This window comes from Portunus trituberculatus, chromosome 38, assembly GCF_017591435.1.
Source record: "Portunus trituberculatus isolate SZX2019 chromosome 38, ASM1759143v1, whole genome shotgun sequence".
Classification (NCBI taxonomy): domain Eukaryota; kingdom Metazoa; phylum Arthropoda; class Malacostraca; order Decapoda; family Portunidae; genus Portunus; species Portunus trituberculatus.
Window position 1 is genome coordinate 8,972,651 of NC_059292.1, and position 20,828 is coordinate 8,993,478.

General features: G+C 40.3%; 1 protein-coding gene across 1 annotated transcript in view; it reads left to right on the forward strand.

Annotated features, from left to right (window-relative positions):
* Positions 1–773: 773 nt before the first annotated feature.
* The window catches only part of LOC123514637 (G-protein coupled receptor moody-like), a 42,984-nt gene continuing 22,929 nt past the window's right edge, over positions 774–20,828 (forward strand). Inside the window, 1 exon segment of the mRNA XM_045272624.1 lies at positions 774–1,464. The gene's annotated coding sequence lies outside the window, so the exon portion shown is untranslated.

Here is a 20,828-nt window from a genome sequence, read left to right on the forward strand (position 1 = left end):
CTCTCTCTCTCTCTCTCTCTCTCTCTCTCTCTCTCTCTCTCTCTCTCTCTCTCTCTAACACCTTCTCGTCCTCATCTCACACTCTTCTAACCTACTAACACAAATGACCTCACTTTCACTTCCTCGCTAAACGTTTTCCTAAACAAGTTTCTTACCTGGGAAATCATAACTGTCAGGGACTTAAGGAAAACTTTGTGTCTTAAACTTGTTTGTGATATGCTTTTTGTTGTGTACTAGTCAGGTCAATGTATCTTTAATTGCCTAATATCACCTGTAAGGTCAAGGAAAGTGCATTGAAGCTCCTCCTCCTCCTCCTCTTCCGCCACATTATCCCATCCCTTGCTCTCCCCCAAACTAAACAACACTACCCCCATGCCTTCGTGCCTCCCTCCCTCTATATATCTGTCTTAGCCGCACATCGCCTGGCAAGCTAGCCGCACCCTGCCGCGCCCCCTGCCTCGTTGCGTTCCCATCACCCTTCCCCCCAACGCCCCCTCGCTTCTCGGCCTCCTCCCTTTGCCTAAGCTGGCAGTCAGTCTGTCTCGCCTCAACTCTCCTCGGCGCCACACGAGGAACTTCGATTCTCAGAAACGTTGTTCACCTATTGCATTCCCAATTGCATATCTCTTTCCCCTCTTTCTCCTCCTCCTAGCTCCTCCTTCTCCTCCTCCTCCTCCTCCTCCTCCTCTTCACTTCTCCGCGATCGTGTACACTGGACCTTTACATTACTCTCCTCCAGACTTCCTCTTCGCGTCCTTTTACGCCTCCGTACTCCTGGAAACGGGATCCTCTCTTACGCTTAAAGTGAAAGACCAATGAACGAACGAGGCGAGCTTCTGGACCAATCATGAGCGTCCGTTCCGAGGGCAGGTTTTACTTTCCCACGCGGACCTGACGTGGCTACTCGGGATCTCGTGGCCACTAGTAGGCGCTCAGGCACGGCAGCGGACGAAAGCGAGTGTTGAGTGAATGATTTTGTCAACACGAACAATGAATTCTGGTGAACTCTGACTCTTGCATCAAGCCGTGTGTGTTTTGGAGTTTGTTTTGGCTCTTGTGGACTTTGAACAGTTTTACAAACATTGAAATTATATAAAGTTAGTGGAGACGAACTAGCTGCAGTGTTTGTAAACAATAGACAGATAAAACTGCTGATTGCGATAAACATACAGTGACAAATGACTGTCTCGTAAGGGGAAAGACTGATAAGAAAATAGGAAACACCTATAATACAGCATTCGGAAACAGAACTTTGAGGAAAAGAAAACGACAAGAAGTAATAGTAAGAGGATACAGAAAATGGAATGTTGTCATGAAAAGTGTGTGGTGTCAGTGTGAGAGCAGCGTGTCGTGTCTTTGTCTTGCTGCATGGCGGACACTCACAGCATACACATGAACTGCAGCCCATCCGGCATAGACTCTGCCGCTCATCGCTGAAGCTTCCTTTCGCTAAAGGACAGAAACGTGAGTCAGCCGTGCGTCAGTGTTAGAATTGAGTTCCCTTGACACTGTCCTTTGTAGGTGATCCAACTGTATGTATATTGTATGTCCTCTGTTTTTTTTTTTCTCTCTTGCTTCTCTTCACATATCTACATCTACTACTATTTCTTCTTTTTTCTTCTGCTGCTGTTGATGATGATACTACTACTACTGCTACTACTATTCTTACTCCTACTCCTACTACTACTACTACTACTACTGCTGCTACTACTTCTACTGCTACTTCTACTCCTCCTCCTCCTCCTCCTCCTCCTCCTCCTCCTACTACTACTACTACTACTACTACTACTACTACTGCTGCTGCTGCTGCTGGTCCTAAAGTTGCTGCTGCTGCTGCTACTACTACTACAACTACTATTAACAATATACCCATTCATCATCACAATAACGTAACATATTTCAGGCTTTTTCGAACATTAACACACACACACACACACACACACACACACACACACACACACACACACACACACACACACACACACACACACACAAGATCGGTCTATGAGCTCTGAGCTCGCTCCGTAATGATTTACCAAGCATTTCTAGTTGTGATGTACACAAGTTAAAAATTACAAGATACGAATAAGATTAGAAATATCACTGCAAAGGAAAAGGAAAAGTACATTTACCCTCTCACCTTACGGAAGTTCCAAGAAAGTATACACAAAAAATCCATCAGTGTTTAAGAATGTTTATAAACTTTTCACGTGATCTTGGGAAACATGTCCAAGGAAAAATTTTGTTTTAAAATGCTCCACAGGACAGGAAACTCGTCCCCTCTAACATATGGTGGTAATGTTATTAGTCCTTCAGTGGCAGGAGCAGTAGCTACAGTAACATAAGTATACAGTAGCGATAGTAGCGTCTGTAAGATGAACAATAACACTAAAGACAATAGAATGTGCATTAATAATAAACACAGTAGCATGAACAATAACAGTACCGACAGTAGCATGAATAGTAGTAGGAGTAACAGTAGCATAATTATTAGCAGAACCGACACTTGGCAATAACATCAACAAATTTCATCCATCATTACTCTCATTACTCGGCTCATTATTAGAAACAGTATATAATTATTTAGGTTTTATAATGATGGTACCTGCAATAATTACCGAGAGAGAGAGAGAGAGAGAGAGAGAGAGAGAGAGAGAGAGAGAGAGAGAGAGAGAGAGAGAGAGAGAGAGAGAGAGAATAATCAAGTCGATTCTTTCTCCTCTTTCTACTGCCATTGCTGCTGTTGTTGTTGATGTTTCGTTAACTAATACCACTCACGTACTCTAAATCTGCTATTGTTATTGTCATTTTTGCCACATATACTATAAAGCCTTTTTTATTCAGTTAGAAATATGGCCATTTACTTTTATTCTTCAAGATATACGAACACTCAATCAGAAAACTGGGTGTGAGGTCATAGTCACGATGCTGAAGTGAATAACCTGTGGAAAATGTTGCTGTATTTCAGTGTTCATAAGCGTAAAAAGAACTTCGAGCAAATGTTGATTCAAGAAAGATTAGACGAAGATTATCGTGTTTGAAAGGTGAGGGGGCAAAATCAACAAATTATAGGATACCAAGAGCTGACACGCTAACACGGGAAGCTATGGAAGAGTGGCAAAATTAGAAAAACGGTGAGTAGTTTGTTTTGGTTTATGTGTGGAGGTGCGGTGCGGCGGCAACTTTGGAGGCAACGCGTGGGAAAAAAGGAACTCTGTGACGTGGGCCTAAACGTAACAATGGGAAAGTTTTTGATAATGTAGTCAAAGGAAGAAAAGCGCTAAAGGAAGGAAGGGAAGAAAGAAAGGAAAAGTAATACCACATGGAAGTAGGTAAAAGAGGTAAAAAGAAATGGGCAGAAGTATTGAGAAAATGGAAAAATAAGCATGAAAAAATGAGTGAAGGCAAGACCGAGTGAACAGGAAGAACGTAGCATGAGCAATGTTATTGTATGAATCGCTCCCTTGCAGGTGGAACGAATAAACAAATAACACATGAGTCAATCAGAGAAAAAGTGGTGAAATAGACACTAATCCTGAACACTCCTAACAGAAAATAATACTATGAATTCATTGGGTTTCCCGGGGAGCCAAACCTCTTGCATGATGGTTACGCATTCCTTGAGTATAAAATAAAGATGATAAAACAAAAAAAGGTGTTATCAAATACAAGTTAAACCAAACACCTTTACATTCATATCAGAAAATAAACAATAATAGATATCTGGACTTCCCTGATAGAACAAAATCATTTTTATCATCTTTATTGACATTCCTTTACTGAACTTTCGTAGCTGCATCGCTCTCTCCCGGTACCAAATGTTTCCTTAGAATACCAACGAGGTCAACATGAAGCAAAACAAACAAACGATCAGTCTTAACTTTTTTTTTTTTTTCATTGTCAGACGCCGCTGTTCCCATGAGCAAGGGGTGAAGGGAAGGAGTTGAGTCAGACAAGAGGTTTTCCTGCTAACGTAGCCGTAACCAAGGTTGACTCAAGTTTTACGTGGGAACCCATCGTGTGTGTGACATCTAGGTGGTGTTTCCACTTTCCCATTGTTCTGTCATCCATTAGTGACCTTTAACCTTTCATTTATTTCCCTTCCCATCTGCTTCTCTCTCAGTGATTGCATAACTGAGGAGGTTCCAAGATATTCACTTAAACTCATCTCACCAACAGTACGTCATCTCCCATAAATGTTATCACCTTTCCAGAGCGGCAGAGTGGGCATCTGTGCCAGCCGTCACGCAGCACTCCCTTCACTCTCCGCACCACCCTTTTGCTTCCACTATTAATGTTTTTCCCAGCTGAAACTGATCCCTCTATACCACTAGCCAGCTTTTTGCAATTATAAAGTTTTTACTGACTCTTTCCTCTATTGTTTTCATTTCTTACTTTTTTCAATTGTCTATAAAATACTAGATCTGATTTGCCTTACATTACAATTAAGACAAATTTATGGATAAGGATGGCAGGTGGATTTACGTAGTTTTATTCACACAGGAACTGCCACGTGTAGAGCTGACGACCTGTTGCAACTTCCCTAAGATTAATTATGCCTTTTGCACTTTCCTTTTACCACCTGTTTTTTTTTCTCTCTTTTTCTCCTTTCCTATTACTCTGTTATCTTTTACTCAATGAAATCTACTTCATTTACACAGTATCTCAGTATTTTACCATGTCCTGTGACTCCCTCTGTGCTGTGCCATCAAGTTTTTCTTTTCGATTACGTGCATCCATCTCCACTTCTTTCTAAATGCTTGTCACTTCACCATTTGAGTTTGTTTCTCATACACCACTTACCTTCCTTCGGTGTTTTTTTTCTTTCCGTCCCTCCCTTTAGGTGTTTGTCTCCAACTACATCTCTCTCTCTCTCTCTCTCTCTCTCTCTCTCTCTCTCTCTCTCTCTCTCTCTCTCTCTCTCTCTCTCTCTCTTTCTCTCTCTCTTATTGTATTCCTTCTTTTGCTTTCACTAAATTCAATCCACTAGCTTCTCTATTTTCCTCCTCTTCCTCCTCTTTCTCTTACTTCTCCCCGTCTTCCTTCCTTCCTCCTCCTTCTCCTCCTCCTCTTCCTCCTCCTCCTCCTCCTCCTCCTCTTCCTCCTCCTCCTCCTCCTTTTCCTCTTCCTCTTCCTCCATTCACCCCTTCGCTGGCACTGCGCAAACAAACTTCCTGCCATTAATTGTTTGTTTGTTTTCCTTGCGAAATGTGATGTGCAAAAAGGAAAGGTGGACAGGACAGAGAGAGAGAGAGAGAGAGAGAGAGAGAGAGAGAGAGAGAGAGGGGAAATGTTTATCTCTCCTATCACTAAGTTGTTCTCCTAAAACCTTTATCACATTTTCCTTGTGTTGCCACGCGCGAGGTGACCCTTTCCCCATCTCTCTCTCTCTCTCTCTCTCTCTCTCTCTCTCTCTCTCTCTCTCTCTCTCTCTCTCTCATGCACACATTATAGTCTCGTCCATTACACGAGGTCAATATGTTTTGTCCTCCCATGACGGTGACCGATCTTGCCCCGCCTATCATCGCTCGCTCCACTTACTGCTGTCCTCATGACCTCCTCTGATACTCTGCCGCCATCTCTTCCCTAGCCATCATCCTCGTGCTGCTAATCCTTTTACTACTACTACTACTACTACTACTACTACTACTACTACTACTACTACTACTACTACTATTACTACTACTACTATTTGCTATAGCTTTACTAATTTCCTGTTCGTTAGTTCTTTTAGATCGAGATAATAAAAATGAAAGTAAATTTGTTATCTGTTGGTTTCTCATCGTGAGTGTTATTTGTATTTTCTCTTCTCTCTCTCTCTCTCTCTCTCTCTCTCTCTCTCTCTCTCTCTCTCTCTCTCTCTCTCTCTCTCGCCTCCTCATGAAAACTATTAACAACGATTAAATGTCTGTTAGTCTTCTTCTTCTTCTTCTTCTTCTTCTTTCTCCGTAATATTTTTCAGTTCATTCCTCCCTTCTTCCTTCTCCATCTCTTCTTTCTCCTCTTCCTCCATTTCCTATTCGCCGTATTTCCTCTCTTCCTTATTATTTTCCTAGTAATTTCTCCCTCGATTTTTCTCACCTCTCTCTCTCTCTCTCTCTCTCTCTCTCTCTCTCTCTCTCTCTCTCTGACACTCCTCCATGATAAGTTGACCTATAAATTCATGTCGTTAGTGTAGAAGTTACCTGCAAGAGAGAGAGAGAGAGAGAGAGAGAGAGAGAGAGAGAGAGAGAGAGAGTAAAGAAGAGGGTGAAGGTGAGAAAAGAAGGACGGAAATGTGTTTATTTACATTTCTACTATTGACGTCATGATAAGATTGTGACGTTAACTTTTGTTTTTGTTTTTCTTGATTTATTAACCTATAATTAACTCTCTCTCTCTCTCTCTCTCTCTCTCTCTCTCTCTCTCTCTCTCTCTCTCTCTCTCTATCTATCTATCTATCTATCTATCTATGTATTTACCCGTTTATCTATCTCTGCGCGTCAAAAAAAGTCACATGAAAGCTTAGAAATTGAGTCCAGAAAAAAAAAAAAAGGAAATCTCACGCAGGATAGAGTCGAGTCCACCAAATCAATGGGGAAAAAATAATAATAATTTTGCGTAAAACTCTACATCACAAATCAGCACCCGAGTGGTAGAAGTGGTAACTTAGGAGAGGAAATGGACTCACTCAATGGCAAGGTCACTCTGGCTATACGTGCTTGCCTGTGCGCACGGTATGTCGTGTGTGGTTTTTCCCGTTGTATGTATGTATGTAAGTGTGTGGTATGTGTGGTGGGGAAAACATAAGTAGCGTTCCTACCTGGCCACACCTACACACACACACACACACACACACACACACACACACACACACAGCTGTTCCTATGCCCGCCTCCTTGACCGCTCCCAGATTCCGTTTTCCTTCGGGACTTTACCGGATTGCGTACTGAACCTCGTTATTGGCTACTTGTGTTATGTTATCTCTTATAAAGGAGGAAAATATAAGTCTTGGCCAAGTGTGTGTGTGTGTGTGTGTGTGTGTGTTTATTTCATTGTTGTTAATTGAATGGGCCGTGAGTGTGTTGCCTTATTGGTTTTAGTTTTGTATTACCTGTGTACTGTGTGAATCTTACATAATTTGAGGTCTGTATCTATCTTTCTATCTACCTTCTCATCTGTCTGTCTGTCTTTCTATCTGTCTATCTGTATTTATTTGTTTATTTCTGTATTTTCATCTATCTGTCTATCTATCTATCTATCTATCTATCTACATTGACACATATATTTGTACTTTACGCGTGGCAGAGAGAGAGAGAGGACAGAATGTGACAAAAATGGAAATAAAAAAAGGAAAAATACTACTTTAAAGAATTGAAAGTGTGACTATTCCAGACACATAATCGTAATTAACAAAAAAATACATAAGTAAAAATTGGTTAGTTTTAAAATGTGGAAATTGAAATATTTCTAGATTCAAATGCAATAAGTCAAGATGTAAGAGGAGGGAGATTAAAGATAAAATAGGAAAGGAAATGTAGACTGGGAGAGCCAAAAACGATTAGTGTGAGTAAGAGAAGAGGAGAGGAAGGAAATGATAAAGTTAGTATATTTGAAGTTTGTTTTAATATCTAACTTCATTTTACATAGACAGACTCTGTCTTTCATACGTATGTATCTACTGTATGTAGCATTTATGTATATTTTGTAATGAGGGAAGAGAGCTGGCCGAAAGTACCATAACTATCAGACTATAAAAAGACTCAGTGAAGTTATGATAATAGTCATAATGATGATGATAATAGTAATAATAGTAATAATAATAATAATAACAACAACAACAACAACAACAACAACAACAACAACAACAACAACAGCAACAACAACAACAATAGCAACAACAACAACAATAACAATAACAATGATATTAATGATGGACTGCTTATCTATGTATGTATCTACTTGTGTGTATGTATGTACAGCACGTCCTGTCATTGAACTCAACAGCAGCATGAAGCATAAAATTCTTCTTAGTTCAGTGACTTTTTGCTCCGTTGTCTTGGCAGAGGTGTGGTAAGGGTGATGCTGGACGGGGCAAATTGAAAGAAGGAATTATTTTTATGGAAATATACATTATTGATAAAGTTTTGAGAGTTTTCCTAGTGAGACAAACGTTTGAATCCTGTTTCCTTTCTCTTGCAGGCTTATGTTAGGATTATTTTCAGCTTTATATTATGAGTTATATGTTTGTTTTTCTTTTCCCACAAAGCATTTCTCATTTTTGTGTTCTGGTTGGCGGTTGCTTTTATTCCATCCCTTGCGTTTCTCTTTTCGTTGTTTTTTTCTTTCCAGTACCACATTTATTTAACATTCTTTTATTTGAGGTGTTTTCGTTTCATCCCTTGTTTTGTTCCATGTATGTAGTTTTGTTGGCGTTGTTTTTCCCTATCTTTTTCTCTCTTTCCTAATATGATCTGAGCTTCATGCAACAATCCTGTGTTTTTATTTTGTTCTACGTATACAGGGACTCCGATGTGTAGGTGTGACGGATTCTTATTTCCTTATGTTCTGTATCTATATTTGTTACGTTCTCTTTCCTCTTTTCCAATTCAAAACGAACTCCTTGGAACATTTCACTGCCGGAAACTTTGAGGGCTGTGGTGATTGTTTATTGTATTTCACATCACTCAGGCGGCATTCGTACACAGTTCTGAGTATTGTGACTCGTCTCTTCTCCTTGTGGTGATATGTGTTCAGAGTGGGGCTCAGCACTGTGATTACAAACATGGTGATGGCTGAAGAGATTAAGGACCGTTTTTTCGCTTTATCTCGACGGTGTCACTAAATCTGTTAGAAGTTAATGAAAATTCCAAGGGTTTTCCATGATTCTAGTAATAGACTGCCGAGGATTCCGCATCAGTATTGGGAGCAACACACACAGGAACCGCACTCTTTTCCGGTTTTAAAAATTATTCTTGTGAAAGCCGGAAACATTTACGAGCCATAGTGTACGTAAGATTATGTTGCGTCGTAGGACGACGGTCAAGGCCAGAGAGAGAGAGAGAGAGAGAGAGAGAGAGAGAGAGGTTCCAAAGAAGGCTCATGAGAGTTATACATTACGTGTGGCATAAACTTTCTCAATAAGACAGTATGAAGTTACATTGGTGGATCATCCAAATCAAATCAAACACTCCATTCTGTAAAGACCTTTATCTTCTAGCAAACTGAAGTAATGATTAAGCAACTCTTATTATACTTTTACCTCCTTGATTGTGAGCGGGATGAAAAGGCTTTTATATGATAATCTGATTATAGATATAGTCATAGCCTTCTGATGTACTTTAGGCCGTCTATCAAATTACGCCGTTGATAGAAAAAGTCTTATCAAACACAGCGACATTATTGCTTCTCTGGGGATGAAACTTTTAACTTTGTACTCATCATTATCGTTAGCTCGTGGCTGGGACGCTGAGACATCTGTACACTGAGACAGAAACATGGGAAGAAAACTTAGACATCACAAGAACACTAAGACATCATAAGACCATTAATATATCACAAGAACACAGAAATATCAAAATCAAACACTAAACTATAACAAACATATATAGATTGCCCACAGTTTTTGTATTGCGTCCCTTAACTAACAATTAAACTATTTCCTTCCGTCATCCTCGAAATCAAAGATATTGTGGCCAGTAATTCCCTTATAAATGCCCCAACTTTGATGTTTAGCCCTTCCATTTATAATTAGCTGCACCGACCCCTTCAAACAGTTACCAGGAACAAAAAATGAATCTTTATGCGTCTTCATCTCCTCAGTTGACCGTGTGTACATTGCATTGTCACCAGGGCAAACAAAGACGAGTGCCAAGGCCGAGGGCGGAAACACAGACAGACAGACAAGTGATATAGAAAGAGTTGAAAGGAAGAATTAGAGAGTAAAAGAAAAAAGAGAGAGAGAGAGAGAGAGAGAGAGAGAGAGAGAGAGAGAGAGAGAGAGAGAAAGAAGGATGAAGGAAAGGAAAGATATAAAGAATAGAAAAAAAAAGGAAATAGAGAGCGACAAGGACGAGAAGAGAAGGTGGAAAGGACGAAGGGACGGAGAAACAAGAATCAAAAATAGATGTTTAAATAAATAAGGAAGAGGGTTCGTGGGAGGAGGAGGGATGAAAGTTTAGGGAAAGGAAGGACGTGAAAGCAAAGCAAGGACGAGGATTTCGGGAAGGGTGTGAAAACAAGGGATTTGGAAAGACGAGAAACATTCAGCTGAAGTGTGAAGGGCGAGAGAGAGAGAGAGAGAGAGAGAGAGAGAGAGAGAGAGAGAGAGGGGGAGTGAGGGAAGGAGCGTGTCTGAGTCTTCTAATGGAATAAATTGAGGATAAGAGTACTACAAACTCTAGGCATGATAAATAAAAAGGTAAACTTGCATAAACAGAAAAGAAGAGGAAAAACGATGAAAATTGACAAAGAGGAAGAGGAGGAGGAGGAGGAGGAGGAGGAGGAGGAAGAGGAGGAGGAGGAGGAGCGAATAAGCGTGGTAAAAAGAAAGAATAGATGAGGAAGAGAAAAGAGAAAAAGGAAGGCATGGATCTTTTTAATTTTTTTGAAGCGCGAATAATCTCTCTCTCTCTCTCTCTCTCTCTCTCTCTCTCTCTCTCTCTCTCTCTCTCTCTCTCTCTCTCTGACCTCACCTCACCTGATGCAGTGCGCCCCAGTGACCCCCGCCGGCTCGTCTTGCACAGCCTCCCTCGTGGTCACCCTTCCTTTCCAGTGACACCAATGAAAGGCATCGTAAAGTAGATCACGACTATCAAATTTACCCTCCATAACCTTTTCACTACTTTTGGTTCATTTCTCCCTAACTCTTTCACTCCAATACGTAAAAATTAGCAGCACCAAAAGTAATGTGTGAAATCTTTTAAGCATGCATAAGAAAGAAGGGGACAGGAGAGAATGTATTTTGCAATTTCTACCGGGTTTATAGATTCAGTGTAGCTGTAAGAGTAAAAATACCTCACAGTGATGAAAAGTTTAAGTAAGGTGTACCAAATTGCAGGCAAGGGGTTAATTGCCAGGAACTCCGAGGCATTTTCACTTGTTATGCAGCCATCTCCTATCATTAAACACGATAGCAATGGCACAATTTATTCTTTTAATCCCCCTTTTTCTTGTAGATTTATATACAATATTTTATTCATTACTTCTGTTTATTGTTATGTTAGAATATCGCACATTACCGCTTCTTTTCGTCTTAGGTTGGTCTTGAGAGTTATAATGCTGAGGTGTAAATGTATTTGAGAGTTGTTTTTTTCCTTGACGACTGGCGAAGGTGAGAGGTTAAAGAACAGGCGATGGACAGATAACATCACGCAATACAGGACCTCAGCATACATATGGAGTAGGATGACCAGTTCCTCTCCCCGCAGCCTTGAACCTTTCCAGTCACTGCTATCCGGTGCCCATTTAAGGCTGGGTAAACCTAGAAACTGCCAGTCACCCGAGAAAACCCCGACAGAATTTGAGCCTCTTGACTTCCTTCCTGCACTAAAGATAGGCGCTTCAGAGGCACTAATACGGTAATACACCAGAAATGCAACAGAATTATCGTATCCAGTGCAACCGTATGTTGATGACCTTCAGATACACAAAACAGATAACATCGTAAATTTAATCGGTGGTAATATATAAACAATGATAATGATAAAAGAGAAGAAGTAGAAAAAAACTATAAGACTAAGAATAAGCTGACGATAATGAAGAGTAAGAGGAGAAGAAAGAAGAAAAGGAAGAAAGGGCGGCAGGAAGAGCAAGAGGAAGACGAAGATGAAGTCTAGAAGAAGCAGCGCGTTGTCTTTGTGGAGTGGTAGGTAATGGAGGAGTGGAGGAAAGCAAGGGGGTGGGGGGAAGATGGAAGGTTACTTGAGATAGGTAGATAAGAGAGACCTTGATTTATGGACGTTGAGGGGGTAAGAAGTAAGAAGAGAAGGAGGAGGAGGAGGAGATGGTGGTGGTGGTGGAGGAGAAGGGGATCAGATATAGAGAGAAAACAAGATAATATGTTTAATGCTGTAATCTCCCCTTTGCCCTCACTTTCCCCTCACTTTGCTGCGCCCTTATCTAACCCCTCCCTCCTCTTTACACTCCCCTTCACACCCTCTCCAAAACCCACCAAGCGTTAATTAATGAAAGGAGGTGGTGAGGCAACTACAGTAATTTGTATTGATTTTAACCCCTTCAGTACCATGACGAGTTTCCATATTCATTCTGTTTACTATTTGGTCAGAAACTTATGTGGAGGGGATTAAAATAGCTAACACTCTGGCCATTAATCTTCTGATCTCCATAGACCCTTCCTAATGTCAGTAAAATGGTCTAATCGTAAACTAACTCAAGGTAAGAATGTTTCCGAGTATTGAAGGGCTTAAGTAGTAGTAAGAGAATTTGACTCCAATTTTGCATAATATATAAGCGACTTAGAATGAAGACGTTCGTGATCCTGACTGTTTGTTTTCCTAAACTCGTGTTGCAATATTGAAGGAAGCAGGTGTTTGACGGTGTGTAATTGAAGAAGTTTTTTTTTCTATATTTTTATACACTAACAAGTAAGGTCAAGAGCACCAAAGGGGTTAAAAGATTCTTCCTCCTCTTCTTCCTCCTCATCCTTCTTCACTTCGTCCTCTTTCTTCTAAAAGATCGTAATTGGAGAGCAGATCAGAAAGTCAAGTGGTGTGTTTTGTTTTCTTCAGACTACGTGTGTGAATCCAGTGCGAGATAAGATAGCGACTTTCTGTCACATGCCTCTCTCTAACCACGTTGGCTCGGGAGGAAGTCTTGGCAGAGTGTACCGAGAGACGAAAATAGTGGAGAAAGTAATGTATGAGAGTCTAAACAATGAAAGGATGAGATATTAGAGAAGACAAGGAAAGAAATATGAAAAGTGGAATAGAAAGTAACCTTTTCACATTATGTCAAGAGATAAATAATATGAGATAAAAAATAAAGAAAGAAAAATAAGAAACAACTATAAGGTGAAATTATATACATTGAACATGAGATAAAAAGAAATAGACCAAAAAAAGGCTGTTATCTTCTTACAGTACAATGATAAATGAAAAGTAAAACATGTGAAGTGGACACAAAATAAAAAGGATAAAAATACTGCAAAAAGAAGGAAAATTCTAGATGATTAAAAAAAGAAAATAGAAAAATATATAAAAACACACCACTTCATTCCAGAGATGCGTATCCAGAAGGGAAGGAACAACAGTAAGAAAGACACACACACACACACACACACACACACACACACACACACACACACACACACACACACAGACCCTTTCCTCTTCAGACACACCCCTCTCATAGCAGTAGTAACGTCAAAGCAACACGAGTCCCTTATAAGACCAGGTGACAAAACATGGCTTCAGAAAACATGCACACATCCCTTCTCTCAGAATTTCCCTCGTCCTTCCCCATTCTCTGCCGAGTGTGTGCTGAAGAAGGTGCAGGGGAAGAACCGAGCGTTTAGCGGGGAACCACTTCCACACGAAGGATTAAAAATGAAGTAAGGGATGCAGGGAAGGATGGTGACATGAAGGAAAGAGACGGACGAAAAAGAGAAATAGTAAACAAAAGTATAGAGAATGAACGGAGCAGAAATTTATAGATAGATTAAGAAAGAGATATTGTTTGTAAAGGAGGAAAAAAAAGAATAGATGATAAAAAGAAGGAAGCAAGCGAGAAAACAAGAGATAAAATAGCAGAAAGATGTATTGAACGAAGTGATGAAGTGGAGTGGAATGGAAGAAAGGAAAAAAAAAAAAGCAACATCAAGAGAGTTAAAGAAAAATGGAATGTTAGCAGAGAGAAAGATGAAGGATAAAGAGAAAAGGGAGGAAGTGAGAAAGGAAGAAGATAAGGAGAAAGGATGAGTGACAAGAGGAAGAGAGAGAGAGAGAGAGAGAGAGAGAGAGGAAAGGAAAGAGAATGATAAGTCTTTTTATTGAGATAGAGGGATAAGGGTGGGCGAGGGATGGGTGAAGGGTGGAGAAGGAGAAGAAGAAGAAGAAGAAGAAGAAGAAGAAGAAGAAGAAGAAGAAGAAGAAGAAAAATAATAATAATAATAAGAAGAAGAAGAAGAAGAAGAAGAAGAAGAAGAAGAAGAAGAAGAAGAAGAAGAAGAGGGGATAGAGGAGAAGCATATTTAATAAAGGGTTTGTTTACTTTTGTTGAATAATTCATTAGTTTCTTAATTCTTCATTTGTATAACCACTTTTCGCTCATTCATATTGCTTAAGTATATATTTTAATCTTTTACTTGCCTTTCTTTTCTCATAACTGAAAAGAAAATTTCCAGATAATGATTATTTTTATTGAAGTTTATTGAGGAGTTGTGTAATCAGAAAACAGTTGAAAATAATCTTCTCCTCTTCTCTTCCCATACAAATAATGATTTCAGTGATATAGATATAGAAAAAGCTGACACACACACACACACACACACACACACACACACACACACACACACACACACACACACAGGTAGCTCAGTAGTTAGAGCGCTGGCTTCACAAGCCAGATGACCGGGGTTCGATTCCCCGGCCGGGTGGAGATATTTGGGTGTGTCTCCTTTGACGTGTAGCCCCTGTTCACCTAGCAGTGAGTAGGTACGGGATGTAAATCGAGGAGTTGTGACCTTGTTGTCCCGGTGTGTGGTGTGTGCCTGGTCTCAGGCCTATCCGAAGATCGGAAATAATGAGCTCTGAGCTCGTCCCGTAGGGTAACGTTTGGCTGTCTCGTCAGAGACTGCAGCAGATCAAACAGTGAATTACACACACACACATATTTATCTCTCTCTCTCTCTCTCTCTCTCTCTCTCTCTCTCTCTCTCTGTGTGTGTGTGTGTGTGTGTGTGCGTGTGTATTGATTCTCTGTTTCACATGAAGGACGAAGAGTTCCCTAAAAAGAATCAGATTGGAAGGAGAATATTTTTTACTGTTACAAAAAGACGTTTAAGGTAAATGAGATAAAAATAGACTTAGAAAAAAGTTTATTTACATTGTTTCAAAGGTCTGTGTGTGTGTGTGTGTGTGTGTGTGTGTGTGTGTGTGTGTGTGTGTGTGTGTGTGTGTGTGTGTGTGTGTTGACTGACCTGTCCTTCTTCACTCAGTGTTTGCTTTTGTTTGTCACGTAAAAATCGCTTCAGAAGTCTGTCTATCTGTTCCTTTGTTGGTCTCTCAATCAGTTTGTCAGCTTCAGCGTAGTAAAGGTTTTGCATTATCCTGCTTTCTTTCCTTCTTCCTTTATCTTCTTTCTATATCTTGTATCCTCTTGTTTGCCTTCTCTCTTCCTTTCTTTTTTTTGTCTCAGTCTGTCTTTTCTTTCTTCTTGGTTCTCTTTTTTTTATTCTTGTCCTTCTCGTTTTTTTTTTTTCTTATTCTTGTTCCCCTTCTTTTTTGCTCTTGTTCTTTTTGTTTTTTCTTCGTCTAAGCATGTTATTTTAGATAGGATAGCTTATCCTATTAGAGTCAATCTTTATCTTCATTTAATTTATCTTGTTATTCTTATTTCTCCATCACCACCACCACCACCATCACTGTCCTGACCATACAGTTTCCCTGTCTTACCTGTTTTTCTCAAGATTTGCTTCGTTACGTATAAGTCACGCCTTGGCAACGTCCCGCTTCCTCACATTCGTTTTGTACTTCCCCTTTCCTTCCCTCCTCCTCCTCCTCCTCCTCCTCCTTCTGACGCAGCACATTGCACGTTAGGTACCTCAATGAACCACTCCTTCAAGCCAAGCCCTGTGTGTGTGTGTGTGTGTGTGTGTGTGTTTAGATCTTTTTCAAGGTCGGCTGCCTTTGAGTGCAGCTGTAAAATGTGAGCTATTAAAGAGATAAGAGAGTCAAAGTAATCGATAATGGTGCTTGCTTGGTGAGGGAGGCAAAGCAGGAAGTGGAGAAGTTTGGGTCACTGTCTTTCAGGGATAGAAAGAGCACCAGATGCAGGAGGTAACTGCGTTTTAATGCAGAGACATGCTGGTGACGTAACGCACTTTGTAAAGATAATCAGAGTTCATTGCACGAGAAGCTACGCACGTACGTACTTTCCTGGACGCTGTTTTGTGAAGTGTGATGTGTTATCTTCTCAGAGTTTTTCATCAACGTGTGTAAGAAATTAAGTAGCAATGTTACTCGTATCGTCATCAAATCTTAGCTTACAATTGCTTCTTTAATAGAGTAACACCTAAGTACTTATCCTCAGAGGTTTCATCGTCTTATCTTGACAAATTTGAACTTGCTGTAGTGGAATGGAGATCATGGAATCCTTTAAGAGTGTTTTCCTGACTGTAGTGATTTTTTTTAGGAACATTGTACCTTCAGCTGAAAAAAAGAAAAAAAACGATGAGAGCCTAACTATTAATCCTTGCGGCCATTGAAAATAATCTTGATGAGAAGAAGCGTTGTAGTTTACGGAGACTTATCACTGAATTTTTATAGAGAATTTCGCATTCCACGAGCATTATGGAATCCAAGGAGCCTTCAGACTATAAGTATATGATCCGGTCATCTGCTGATTCTCGACAATTCATGCATGCTACCTCTTTTTTGTTTTCGCATAGTGTCGTTATGATGTTTTATCGAAAGGAATGATTATGTTTCTTATTATTACAGTATTATGTAAGACTAAACTGAATCAAGACATTTTCTCGTATAATGTTTCCATATTTTTCCTTCCATACTTTTCCTATTCTGTAATTTTTTTTTTCCAATATCCGTCCATTTCATCAGGTTCTTATACCTCCGGGAAGCATGCAGGTGGAGGCAACTACCCTTGGTTCTTATTTTTATTTATTTTTTTTTTTTTGTTTGTATGTGGTAATTTCTTTTCCGTTCTCGCAACACAGCATGAGGATCTCCTGTTTGCTTTCACCCGCCGGTTGTTATGTCGGCGTGCGGCAAAGTATGTAAATATCCTGCTATCTTCTTAAATGATAAGATATGCACATTTTTCTTCGAAGACGCTATGAATGCTGAGCCAGACATGTTCTTGAAAGTGAGAGTAGGAGAATGCAGGAGCTGATACACATTCTTATATGATAAAAACTTATTAAATTAACTTACGCTTTTCTTTGATGTACCTCTGTGGCGGTGCCTTGAATATGCCTGCTTCAATTGAATAGTACTAGTTATCATAGTGGCGATGGCTTTGAAACACTCCAGATTGATAGATAATTAGATAGACATTTTCTTAACCATATTTGTAAACCACAAAAAAAAACCATCAGATTAGCTTATGAACACTGACACTATTTAGTTTTTTTCTTTCTCTAATCGCATTCCAAGACTAGATACGGTGAGTGCTATGGGAGAGAAAAAATATATCAAAATGTGAGAAGAATGTCTAAAGAGGAGTAAAAGCAGGGGGAGCGTGTGTAGTGGTTGTAGTAGGAAGAGGAGAGGAGGAGGGGATAGAAGAGATAAGATAACAGATAAGCTGCCCTGTTGCCATTGTATTAACTTCCCTCCTTTCCATCCATCTCTTCCTTCCTTTTTCTCCTTATCTTCATATTTCTTCTTTCGTCTTTCTTTTCCTGACGTTATTGTATATTTGTCATTTATCTCCTACTTTTTTTTCCTACCTTCCTCCATCACCTTTTTCTGCTTTCACATCTTCTTACTCTTTTTCATCGTTTTTTATATTTTCTCCTCCTTCATCCTATTTTCTCTTTAGTCTCCATTTTTCGTACCTTCATTCTTGTTATTCATATCACCCTCTTTTTTTTTTCCTCCTCTTCCAGCTTCCTTTTTTTCTTTCCCTTGTCCTTTCCACCACTTTCCTCTTTTTTTTTTTCTTTTACTACCTTCTTTCATTTCTACTATTTTTCATCTTACATTTTCCACCCACACCTTCTCTACCCTCTCTTCTTTCGTTTTCTTCCTGTCTTCCTTGAATTCCATCTCCTTTCCTTTCCTTTCCATTCCCTACTATCGTCTTCCCTTGCCTCCTTATTCCAACTCTAGTCTCTTCCCCTTCTCTTCCTCTTCCTTTTCCTCCTGGTGAATATCTTTGCAAGTTAATTGGCGTCTGGATCTTGCACTTAGTAATGGAGAACCAGAGTCATTCACCTCTCGCACTACCACCACCATCACCACCCACCTTAGTCAGCCCCTATCTCCTCACTTCCTCACCACCACCGCAGGAGGCAAAGGCTTTCCAACACCTCCTTAAGGCTCATTTACATCCATAGTTTCTCTCACATTTCGACTTTATCTTCCACCTATACTGGGTCTCTCTCTCTCTCTCTCTCTCTCTCTCTCTCTCTCTCTCTCTCTCTGGGTAAAAAAATGTAACTCTACAAGGTCGTGATAAACAAATCCTACTGAACTAATGAAGCGATAAGTGTTGTCGTCCGTTTTATTTCAGATGTTGTTGTTCAGGTGTTGTTTGCTGCAGCGTTACTGGGTTCTCGCTTGTCTCTTCCGGCGTTGAGATGGTTCGTACTGCTAATGATGAGAACGTTTACTGAGGGTTTTACTGTATATACCGATTAAGCTAAAGGGTTGTATATTTATAGTTCCAATACAGAGTTGCAGACTTGAGAGGTCGTGAGTTGTGACAGTTTAAAAAGAGTTGTGGTTCATTATTGTTCACTAGTCGTCCACTTGCACAAGACTGACAAAGACTCACAAAGAAGCGCCATCATTCAGACTCAATTAATGAAACACAAACTGCCTGCCTTCACACACGCTACAACAACCATCATTATCAGTACATTTAACTTTCAGCTCTTGATCCTGTTCTTCCTCCAGTCACACTCTTGGTCTCAGAAGACATGCCTTGTGACGGGCTGAAGTGAGTTGTCGCTCTTCATCTTTCCCTTTTTCTGCCTCTCACCTCTAGTTTACTCCCAACTCCCGATTCCGCTTCACTTCCATACATAATCACGGTGCCTCTCGATTTTTATTCTAGAGCGTGTCGTGTAGATATGATGGCTTCTAGCAGCTAATCCTTACTTTTGTCCTTATTCTGTTATTAATCATTTTCCTGATTCACTGTGGCATTTCTGTCTTAATGTCAACCTTGGGCAGTACCTTCAGCTAACACTTGCAGACTTCTCACTGCATTTCTGTGTTAATGATACACAGACAAAGGGCCCAGAGATATCTCTGGGACCTGCACAGACATGTTTCCACCAAGTTCACTGTCGCATCAGTGATAAACATACTCGTGATTTGCCGCCATGGTTCTGGAAGTGATACCGGACAGATTCCTCATAAATATTTACGCTCGATTTCCTTCTCTCATTCCTTGTGACCCTTCAGTATATTTTCATGGGCTGTAACAGTTTATTATTTCCTCACCAGTGCATCACGTATGTGCTTATAATATAGTTGGTCATTATTATAGCTGTTCAAATAGTAAACAACAGAAAAGTCTATACCGGAAATTTTACGAAAATTCAAGTTTCATAAGTGCTTAGGAAACTTTGTAAGTGGTTAAAATACACAAAGAGTGGTTAAAAAAACACAAGAGACTGAATCTCTGTGTCAGCAGTGCAGCAGACCAGCTATAATGCAGCAACTACAAATATGTTAGCGCACCTCAAGCGAGAAAGAAAAGTGGATGTTCAATTGTAAAGAAGGAAAATTTTGATCGTACAGGATGCTGACGGGGAATAAATGATTTTCTAGGTTAAGACCTTGAAAGTTCTGGATATTCAAGCTGAGAAAGTATAAGGAAGGACAAGGGCAAGAGAGCGCCACAAAGCTTATTCACTTGAACATGTATAATTTCGTACAGGAGCACTGCACTGGTATTCAATTGTAAGGTTTTGAGAGCCAAGCGATTAGTCACCACGCTTCGAGAGACACATCTACGATCCCACCACACTTCCTCCTCAGCGTTCGCTACCTCTCCACTCGTCCCATTATCAGTTTTCCTCCACCGCCTTCTTTGTGAATGATTCTCTGTGGAAAACAATTATGTTAGGATTTTCCATAAAGAACCTGGCAGTCTTGTGAGTGGTATCTGGTGTTACTGATAAATGGTCTCAACTACATTTTTAATCGGGAAATATAACAATAAATTATGGGCGAAAAATTACATGGATATATTAGAAGGTGTACAACTGACCATCGTGTTGTATGGTTGTCTAGGAAAATCTGTAGTTTTTGTGAGGTGTGTATTTGTTTGCTTCTGTGTAATTCACCACGGTCGTCTACTGGTCGCCCAGCCAGCCTTCCCCATAACGGAGTGAGGTCAGAGCTCATAGACCGATCTTCGGGTAGGACTGAGACCACAACACACTCCTCACACCGGGAAAGCGAGGCCACAACCCCTTGAGTTGCATCCTGTGCCTATTTACTGATAGGTGAACAGAGGCTACACATTAAGAGGCTCGTCCATATGCCTCGCCGCGCCTGGGACTCGAACCCGGACCCTCTTGGTTATGAGCATAGCGTGCTAACCACTACACTACGCGATGTGTGTGTGTGTGTGTGTGTGTGTGTGTGTGTGTGTGGACACTGACGGGAGGAAGGTTACATCTTGTTCCAGAAATAACGGACAGGCGGTGTCTTAAGATAGGAAACTGTTCATGGAAAAACTCATTGATTTTTTAACCAAATAATTGCATGTCGTTTCCTTAATGGTTAACCTTGATCTCATACGCAATTGATACCAACACACACACACACACACACACACACACACACACACACACACACACACACATACACACACTGCGTAGTGTAGTGGTTAGCACGCTCGGCTCACAACCTAAACAGTCCCGGGTGCGGCGAGGCAAATGGACAAGCCTCTGTTCACCTAGCAGTAAATAG